The sequence below is a fragment of the Euprymna scolopes genome, chromosome 31, assembly GCF_053919585.1.
Source record: "Euprymna scolopes isolate OS-2025 chromosome 31, ASM5391958v1, whole genome shotgun sequence".
Lineage (NCBI taxonomy): Eukaryota > Metazoa > Mollusca > Cephalopoda > Sepiida > Sepiolidae > Euprymna > Euprymna scolopes.
The window spans coordinates 72,565,090-72,575,933 of NC_136512.1; the positions used below are offsets into that span (position 1 = coordinate 72,565,090).

Consider the following 10,844-nt stretch of genomic DNA (forward strand, 5'->3'; position numbering starts at 1 on the left):
CACTGTAAGATATGTAAGACTTTCCTCTCTGCTCTCTATCCCTATCTTGCACATTATTTAAAGACTCTGATAAACTCTTCATTATAGACATACTTTCATAACGAGCCCAGTCTGTTTGTATTATTTTGATTAATCGGACAATCATTCCCATCTTGGGTGTTATTAGCACAACGTTTCGGTCGCTATACCCTGCAACCTTCTTCGGGTGTTGAATACATGTTTCCTTTACTCTACAAAGGAAAAGAGGGGTTAGCTCTGCATTTCAAGAATTCGAACCGTGGGTTTGAGGGCGTATGCGTGCAGTCAGCACCAACCCTATTCGGGGTTTAACTGGCTTCCTCCGAAGGAGGAAGTTTCATGGGAGTATGAAATTCACAAGCGGTCCCCAGTCGCATGTATATCCCCGTTAGGGGAGATGACGACGTTAGGTTTTTGCAACTTTTTTGCAGGGAGGTGTCAATGTCCTCCTACATACAGCACCTGGACTTCTCAAATTGGTCACCCATTTTAGTAATGACCAGGCTCAACGTTGCTTAACTTTGGTGATCTGATGGGAACCGGTGTGTCAACGTGATTATGGCGTATGTTTGAGGGTGTGTCCGTAGATCATAAAGAAAGTTCAATCTTCAGGGGTCACTAAGATATTTTTTTAGGGTTTTCCTATGACTCGATTTTTCGGGATATCTCTGCAAAATCCCCCAATACATTGTCAGTCTCTCTCTCTCTCTCTCTCTCTCTCCCTCTCTCTCTCTCTCTCTCTCTCTCTCTCTCTCTCTCTCTCTGTTTATCTGGTCTGCAGAATATAAAGAAAGTTCAATCTTCAGGGGATCACTAAATAACACTTAAAATGAAAATAATTCTCCGATTAATCAAAATAATACAACCATTCACATCTCATCTCAAAAATCCAGAATTACAAATGAATATATTTTTATGGTGAAAATCTTAGATTGTTTTCTTTTCTCGTTCTCTTTTATTTTGCCAACGATATAACCCGTGAAAGCGAAAGAGAACATATCCTTAACCTGTTGTATATTGGTTTATATTAGAGGAGATGATATATTAAAACGTGTCATGTGTTATCTAGTGGATGTAAGATATTGTTCTTTCACAGACAGATAATAAACGTATAAATCGTATGTATGTTGTATGAGGACACGATATTGACGTGTAAAACTAACTACATCACGTGTTCTCTTACGTCACCTAATTACGTGTCTCATACCAATCTAATCCACAACTAGTTATTTGTTTATTCAAAACCCCAAAATGATGTTTACATATATTTTCTATTTTCACATTCCTTTTCCAATTCACACGTCAATCATTTCTCCCGCAATTTAATTGTTTATTCTTCTAATCATAATAACTGATCTAACGACCATATGTTGCTCAAATCAATTAACAAGAATACAATAACAATAATAATAATGTTTTGACCATTGACCCCGCTTGCCACAGTTAACGGATACTACGCTATGATCACAGCTTAAAGGGTCATAACATTACAAACCTTCGTTGTACTTTCTAATTTGAAATTCAGTCTTGTTATACAAGGATTGGTGTAGTGCACGATGGAACGGTAGACGTTTACATTAGTCATACGTTGTGCTTTTGAAGGACCCATCGTTGCGCTAGAAAATGTTGACGCCAGTATACGGACAATAGGAGGAAGTTTGTTAGACTTTGATGAAGAAATGATTCCAGAGTTTATCTCACATTCTGGTCAGAAACAAGGCAAATGCGAAGTTATTTTATTGACGTCAATTGCTACGAAAACAAGAGGAACCGAGAAAGATAAATAGATACATAGAGAGAGAGAGAGAGAGAGAGAGAGAGAGAGAGAGAGAGACAGACAGACAGACAGACAGACAGACAGACAAATGATGTATTGGAGGATTTTGTATTGGAGGATTTTAAACATTATTGTATCGTTTCCGGAAGTCCCAAATGGTCACCCATTTAGTACTGACTAGGTTCAACGTTGCTTAACTTCGGTGATCTAACAGGAACCGGTGTGTCAACGATGCATTCGATAACATATAAATAAAGGAAGAATGAAACAGAAGGTGTCAGTACAGAAAAATCTCCATACATGTGGACGAAGGCAGATGGTTAGAGAGTCCAGCTTAGGTTAAATAAATGCTCCCTTAATACAGAAGAGAAAAGAGCCCATATATAAACAGCAAGTAGTTATCTAAACTAATTATGCCTAAATAGTAGAAAGAAGTGATGTAGCAAGAAAATAGACTTTTTTTCTGGAACTGAATAGAATACAAAAATTTGCTTCAAAATATTTACGAATAACAAACAAACAGAAAACATAACATGGTTACATGGCTCCATTTAACACTAACTGGCCAAAAAGTGGGTGCTCACATTTAATTAAATTTATATAAGAAAGTGATTCCCTACTGTAAAATCCAAAATATTTGTATGTATGTATGTATGTGTCTGTATTCTTTTCAGTTTGCATGTGCACGGCGATCGCCATACTGAATTATTTGGAGTATCTTGTCGAATTCCAGGGTCAGACAGTCCGGGATTGGAGGCGGATTCTGTTGTATTTAAAGAGAAAAGTTCGGGGGTTGAAAGTCCACTTGATGATGGTCTCCTGGCCGGAAAAGAGAAAGAGTCTTGTTTGTACTCCAATAAATCAACCTCCGTTGTATACTCAGCCCGTCGTAGAGAGTGCCTCTCATTGGATAGGCCAGAAAAGAAATTAAATGTTTTCATCAGTTGTTTTCAAGTCGGTTTCTATTTAAACCATAGTTGGGACCCTAACAGGTACTACCACTCTGCGTCAGAGTGGACCTGGGAGCAATAACAATTAAAGGGTGGCTCCACACTCCCCAAAGCCCGCAAGCTGGGGCCTCACCACTGGATACAGTTTAAGGTCATATCCAGGACCTATATGACGTATGCGACCAAACAAGCAGACAGGAATATGGTTTATTATAATCGAGGCAGTAGTGCTTCCAAATATTATCCAAAAACCCTGGAAACAAAAATGGTGACCAATCCGATGTAATTAAAGTACACAATTCCCATTTTAAAATGAATTGTTTTAAAATAAAATCATGTCGCCTAAAACTTTTTTCAATAAATTTCGTTTTATTTTATTTGAAGAATACTTGGCCAACAATTAGTTTTACGACGACGGATCATATTCATTGTATTTAACAAAATTCAATTGCTAGAAATTTTAATAAGTAAAGGAAGAAAAATAAATAAAGGAAGAAAAATAAATAAAGGAAGAAAAGACGTAGTCGTTCTTTATTTGTTTATAGAAAAATGTTATTCGTACGGAAGAAGAAAAGAATCTGTTGTTTTTTGTTGCTGTTTTTTTTTGTTTTGTTTTGTTTTTTTAAAGTTATATCATTAATGATGACAGTCATTTCAAAAGAAATATAATTCGTAGCAGAAAATTATTCAGATTGATGGGCCAAACACCATGAATTTTCCACGGGTCTTGCTAGTAGTAGTAGTAGTAGGAGGAGGAGGCGGAGGAGGACCAGCAGTTATTGTTGTCCTTGTGATTGATGTTGTTGTTGTTGTTGTTGTTGTTGTTGTTGTTGTTGTAACATCTTAGATGAAAAGGGAGTTTTGTGGAGCCTCGTATTATCATAGATTTTTGTTTTAGTTGTTTTTGTTGCTGTTGCCATTGAAGAAGAAGAAGAAGAAGAAGAAGAAGAAGAAGAAGAAGAAGAAGAAGAAGAAGAAGAAAAAAAATCCCACTCCTTCACTGTTGGGGTCCGAGATACGGAAAAGTCTTCTACAATAGGAGCTTCTGCCTCGAACTGCTAGACTTTGGAATTTCCTCCTCGTTTCCTGTTTCCCTAACTGCACTAACATGCTGAAGTTTAAATGTAATGTGAAAAACTATCTCACTCATCTCTTCACATAGCCCCCAGTAGACATAGTCCTAAATCTTATTTGTTGTAATATGCCTTGTTTGGAGTGAAACTAAAAAAAAAAAACGGATAATGAAGTTAAAACCATTTTTATTCCATTATTTTGAACACCGAAAAATTCCATCATTCTCATGGGAGATTTTATGGACAATTCTCGGAAATTAAGTGCAAAGTTTAATAGCAATAATTATCATTGAATTTCTTATTCAATTTTTCCTTAAATAATATGTGCAATCTTGTTGCAAAGTTTTCTTATAATAAATAAAATATAATAAGAGGTGCTCGGCTCCAAGGCAGACTCCACGATATTATTGTGGAAAAAAAGTTTATACAAAATTAAGACAACTATTGATTTCGCTTCATATCCTGTGTCATTTTCGTAACGTTTCAGTTGATGTAGCCTCCGTGTACCTTTTCGGACTCGGGAATTTGGACGAAATTTCGAAGAGAACACTTTATTTACTTCACGGAAGAATATCATTCAGAAGAATATCATTTTTAAAATTAATTTTTCACAGTACTCTAACCACTGCGCCACGTGTCTTTGTGGAAGTTACATCGACCGAAACGTTGTAAAAATGGCACTCAGAATGAGAACAGTAGTCCGAAGTATCCAATTAATATGAATAACCAATCCTCATCTCAAAAAATTCAAAAACTGTTGATGTCTTCGTATATTTTTACACTAGAAAATTTGCGTTTGATCTTGGTATAGGGATTTATTGTCAGTTATTTCCCCGAATAAAAAAGAAGGGGGAATCTACATCTTAATAGGATAGCGTGTGTGTTATTTTTTTTTTTTTTTTTTTTTTGTGTGTCACGCTTACATCCATGTGACTGTCGTTTAATTGTTATGGACTTCAATTTCATGTGGTAAATAATTTTATAAAGAATTTTTCATAAGCTTTGATTTCGATTTCGATTTCGAATATAACTTATGGCACTCCAGTAATGTATTTTTTTTATATAAATAATTTTATCAAGAATACTTCATAAGTTTTGGTTTCGGTTTCGATTATGGCTGAAGGAACACAAACTATATATATATATATATATATATATATATATATATATATATATATATATATATATATACATATATATATTATTGTTATTATTATTATTATTATTATTATTATTATTATTATTATTATTATTATTATTATTATCCCTAGAAACAGTTGAGCTACGCTGATGAGAGTTAATGAAACTCGAAACACGCGTGTACGTAGATTACTGTTTTAAAAATAATAAAAAAAATAAATAAAAAAAATAAATAAAAAAATAAATAAAAAAATAATAAAAAAAATAAATAAAAAAAATAAATAAAAAAAAAATAAAAAAAAAAAAATAAAAAAATAAATAAAAAAAATAAATAAATAAAATAAATAAAAAAATAAATAAAAAAAATAAATAAAAAAAATAATAAAAAAAATAAATAAATAAAATAAATAAAAAAATAAATAAAAAAATAAATAAAAAAAATAATAAAAAAAATAAATAAATAAAATAAATAAAAAAATAAATAAAAAAAATAAATAAAAAAAATAATAAAAAAAATAAATAAATAAAATAAATAAAAAAAATAAATAAAAAAATAAATAAAAAAAATAATAAAAAAATAATAAAAAAATAATAAAAAAAATAAATAAAAAAAATAATAAAAAAATAAATAAAAAAATAAATAAAAAAATAAATTAAAAAAATAAATAAAAAAAATAATAAAAAAAATAATTAAAAAAATAAATAAAAAAAATAATAAAAAATAAATAAAAAGATAAATAAAAAAAATAAATAAAAAAAATAAATAAAAAAAATAAATAAAAAAATAAATAAAAAAAATATTATATATACGTCCAAACAAATTAGGGCGACTGTCTAAAATCAAGCTTCGAGGCGAAGCCATTATTAACCGAATCTATCGTTTGAAAAACAACAACAACAACAACAAATACATATATACTTTTGTTAGTATATATATATATATATATATATATATATATATATATATATATATATATATATATATATGTATGTATATATATATATTTAAAGTGATGGTTGTGTAGTTCCAACGAGAGAAAAAAACATATATATATATACTAGCAAAAGTGCCCGTCGTTGACTGGGTTCAAAAACAACCTACAGAAAATGGACTCTGATTTCTGAAAGTATGATAAGTAAGAAAGTATGATAGCTAATGAAAAGGAAGGGTTGTAAATTTGGGTTGAATTAATATATATAATATAATATATTTAATAATATATCTATATAATATATATTATATATATATAATAGAATACATATGTATAATATGATATGTATATAATACTAGCAAAAGTACCCGTCGTTTACTGGGTTCAAAAACAGCCTTAAGAAAATCGACTCTGATTTATGAAAGTATGATTGGTTATGAAAAGGAAGGGTTGTAAAGAGATAGCTTCGAATTTGGGGGTATCAAAACCAAAGCAAAATATGATGAAAGTAAAAATAAAATAGATAAACCCCATAATTTATTATACCATATCTGTTCACACTGAAATACTTATCACAATATTCTGTGGATCTATATTAAAAAACCTTGTTAAACTTTGTGACATATTTCCATTCTATTGAGGTGAGGTGCGAACGAACACCCCATAATTTTATTATACCATATTTCTTCAAACGGAAACATAATTATCAAAGTATACTTACACAGATAGATATGAAAAGACTTTATTAAAGTTTGTGCCTATTTCCATCCCATGGAGGCCAGACGCGAACCCAGACCTAACAGCTTTATTATACTATCCCTATGTAAGTTAAAACATACTTCTCAAAGTATTATTATGTACATCTATATCAAAAATACTTGTAAAGGTTTTTTTTGTTTAATTTTAAAATTTTTTATTTCCATACTTTGTAGACCAGGCGCGAACGCTGACCCCACAATTTTAATGAACCACTGTTCTGCCAGATCAAATATACCCATTCCTGTGTCTTGATACATCTTCTATCATTATATGTAATCAGTTTTTTTAAAATAGTAAACCATATATTAGCCTATTCGTGATCAAACACACACACACACACACATTCAACTTTATATATATATATATATATATATATATATATATATATATATATATATATATATATATATATATATATATATATCATAAGTTTTGGTTTTGGTTCCGATTTAAGCTGATGCATTAGGTGTGTCAGAAATTTCGTGAAAAATATTGAATAATTCCACCCCATTTTTCCAAGCTTATAACTCCGCGAAAAATTTAATTCAAGCCCTAATTTTTTTTTTCAATTAAACCTTAGTCCTAGTTTAAAAGAAAAAAGGTTTTAAACTTCGGATTTTACAGGTAAATTTCTAAAAAAAAAACACTACTTTTTTGTTTTAAATTTGAATATATTATTTATTGATCTTTCATCTTCAATTTGTGATATATAAAACTTTGGTGACTAAATTAATTATTTACTTTTTAATAGACATTTCAAAATGGGAGGCGTTAATTAATTCGACCCCCTGTCTTTCCAAGCTTATAAATACTTGAAAAATGTAATTTAAGCCCTAATTTTTTTTTCAATTAAAGGAGCAAGGACCAAGGTTTCATTAAAAAAGAAGAAAAAAAAACATTATTAATTATTTACTTTTTAATAGACACTTGAAAATGGGGATGCGTGAATTAAAAAAAAAACGTTTGTCCAAAATTATATTCGGTTTATTGGAAAGAGCATAAAATTTCACATTGACCCTGAAAATATCGTAAAAATTGAATCAATAGAAAAATTTTGATAGGTTTTTAAATTTTAAAAATTGAAAAATACTGAGCTCGTAAAATTCAATTAATTTCATTACTGTTTATATATATATATATATATATATATATATATATATATATATATATATATATATATATATAGATAGATAGATAGATAGATAGATAGATAGATAGATAGATAGATAGATATATAGATATATAGATAGATAGATATATTACATTTTATACAACTTTAATAGTTTATTTTGGAAGTATAATCCATAAAGAAAATAACCAACCCACTCTTAAAAGAGAAATTACGAGTTTTTTATATTTTATTCGCAGTTTCATGTTAGGGGTGTCAATAATTCCTACAAAAATTCTGATACACCTACTGATGCACCCAAGTTTTATAGATATATTTTTTATTTTTAAAATCACAACTTTATAATATATAAAAATCGATAGAATATTAATTCTGTAATAATATATACGAAACCTGTAAGCATTATTATTATGTATTATTATCATATTAAAACGTACTTTACGACCGGACTACGCCAGGTGTCCCTGCTAGTTATAATAATTACACTTTTACGTAATGAGACACGAATTACTATGGTGTAAATAGCCCCCCTGAAGGGGCACTCTGACTCAGTGCAAAAATAGCTGTAAGTGATCCCTCAGGCGCCTAGCAAGTGACCAATTTATTGCGGAAGGAGGAGGTAATGCGTGGGGTGATGAATATTCTAAAGCTGAAATAGAGAGCAACCTCTAACTAATGTTGCCCGAAGGCAAGGTGTTTGAAAAGTCCCCGTGTATTTTTTATTATTTTCTGTGTTTTTATTATTTCGCTGCTTGAAAAATTAGGGGCACAGAGACTCTGCGATCACCTTTTATTTTTTCGATAAAATTTGTGCGGTATGAGGGGTTTCATAGTTAGATGTGGGGTGGATTTCTTATTAGGCAAATAATCCAATTACTCATAAATGGATACTGTCGATATAAAATTATGTGGATGTATTCATATTTTTTGTTTAAAGGGAAATAACTCTAAGCTTTTCTGATACCCAAAAAGCAATGTAGAGTAATTTGCCTTGGATTGTTTGCCACAATGTTAATACGCTATTTTTATTGTAAACATTTGATTTCGTTCTTACTACAAAGACAAGATATATAATGTAATGTAGTTCTACATGATTTTAAAAAACGAGAAGCGAATTGGCCGATCTCGTACGCTCCCGGGGAGTGAGAATTGCACGCAATAGGGGGTAAATTAAAGTAATGCGGAGCTTTGCCAAGCGTCGTCATTGGTTCATGGGAGATAACTCTATTTTCCTTAGCGATTCCTTCAAATTTTCAAACGCGAATTGTTGGGTTACATTTTTTATTAAGAAAACGCAACTTGTTTATAATATTACAATGACGATGAATACTCTGAAAAAGTCACTTCTGATTAATGCAAAAAAAAAAAGAAAGAAAAAAGCTATCATTTCCCGACCTGCCCCAGCGTAGTATAAACACCCCAAACCTTCCCATGTAAGGAACAGCTTTCGGGATAAACACCCTGGAATCTCCCCATGTTAAGAACGACTTTCGATGTTGGGGGGTGTTTATTTCGGAAGCCGTTCTTACCATAGGGAGGTTGGGTGCGTTTATACTACGCTGATTGGTTGGTTGGTTGTTTTTGTTTTACGGCATATCAACCCTTTTCTGGTTATTTAATGCAGAATCCAGTGATTTTGAAGACCAATTTCCGGGTTAGAGTGGACCTGGAAGCAATGGCAATTAAAGGGTGGCTCTACACTCCCAAAGCCCACAAGCTGGGGCCTCACCATTGGATATAGTTTAAGGTCATATCCAAGACCATACTACGCTGGGGCAGGTCGTAAAACAATACTCCCCCCCCCCCAAAAAAAAGGAGAAAACGACGCTATATTGCAAACGAATTGTTATTTCTTCGACTTACGTTTTAGGGTTTGTTTTGCAGTCTACAGAAATTTAGAAAAGTGGTCCAAAATTCAAAGCTTTGAAAATTACTTAGAACTAAAAAATTATACAAAATATTTTTAGAAACTCACCCAATATATGTCACGGTAACATAGACATTTTCTATATTTTCTAGAATTTTTATATTTAAATTTAGCTATTAAAGGGAATCAAATTGTCATAAAGCTATAATTAATGCTGTTAAAATATTGTTTTAATAATCAGGTTATAAAACTTTAAGTAAATGTGTGTGTGTGTGTGTGTGTGTGTGTGCGCGCGCGTGCTAAGCTTAAAATTTAATAATGTTAAAATTTCCCTTAATTTCGAGACGTTAAATATGTTCCTTGCTAATGGAGGCAAAGATGGTTTTGTAGCGCTGTTTGAATCCTTCGGCCATCGTTGATTGTCATCACCTGTACTGTTGATTGCGTAAGTAGGTATTGTATACACTGTGTCTGTGGGTATAAAATAATTATATATATATATATATATATATATATATATATATATATATATATATATATATATAATTATTTACTATACAAAATTAATGAACACCTACAGACTTTAGTGTTTCAGCTTTTCGGGAATAATCAATGCAGGGTGTCACGATTTAAATAGATAGATTCGGACCCGGCAACAGAAACCATCTCTGACTCCATTAGCAAGGACCTAATCCATTCGACCATTGTTAACTACGAGAAATACTGTTGAAATTTAAACATTGATTTTAAATGTTTTTAACGTCTGTCAGAGTGATCTAATCATTATATGATGATCTGCGCATGAAAGCTGAATTGACCGACTTTATTTCACCTGAAAGTGATCAACGATAAGAAACGCGTATCTTAAAGGGGCTGACATAATTATTTACAATAATAATCATTAAATACCTACAGCCACTAGTGTTTCATACTTTCGGGAATCATCAGTGCAGGGTGTCACGATTAGCACAGGTCGATAGATTCGAACCCGGCAACAGAAGCCGTTTCTGTCTTCATTAGCAAGGACTTTGTCCATTCAGCCACCGTTAACCGCGAGAAATATTGTTGAAATTTAAACATCTTATAAATAATATATATATATATATATATATATATATATATATATATATATATAATACTAGCATTTCAGCCATGTGTTGCGCGGTGCTTTGGGGTGTATGTTGAGCAAAAGGAAAACG

At 31.1% G+C, this 10,844-nt stretch overlaps 1 pseudogene; it reads right to left on the reverse strand.

Annotated features, from left to right (window-relative positions):
- Positions 1–468: 468 nt before the first annotated feature.
- Positions 469–587, reverse strand: LOC145255895 (5S ribosomal RNA; annotated as a pseudogene).
- Between the last annotated feature and the right edge of the window lie 10,257 nt (positions 588–10,844).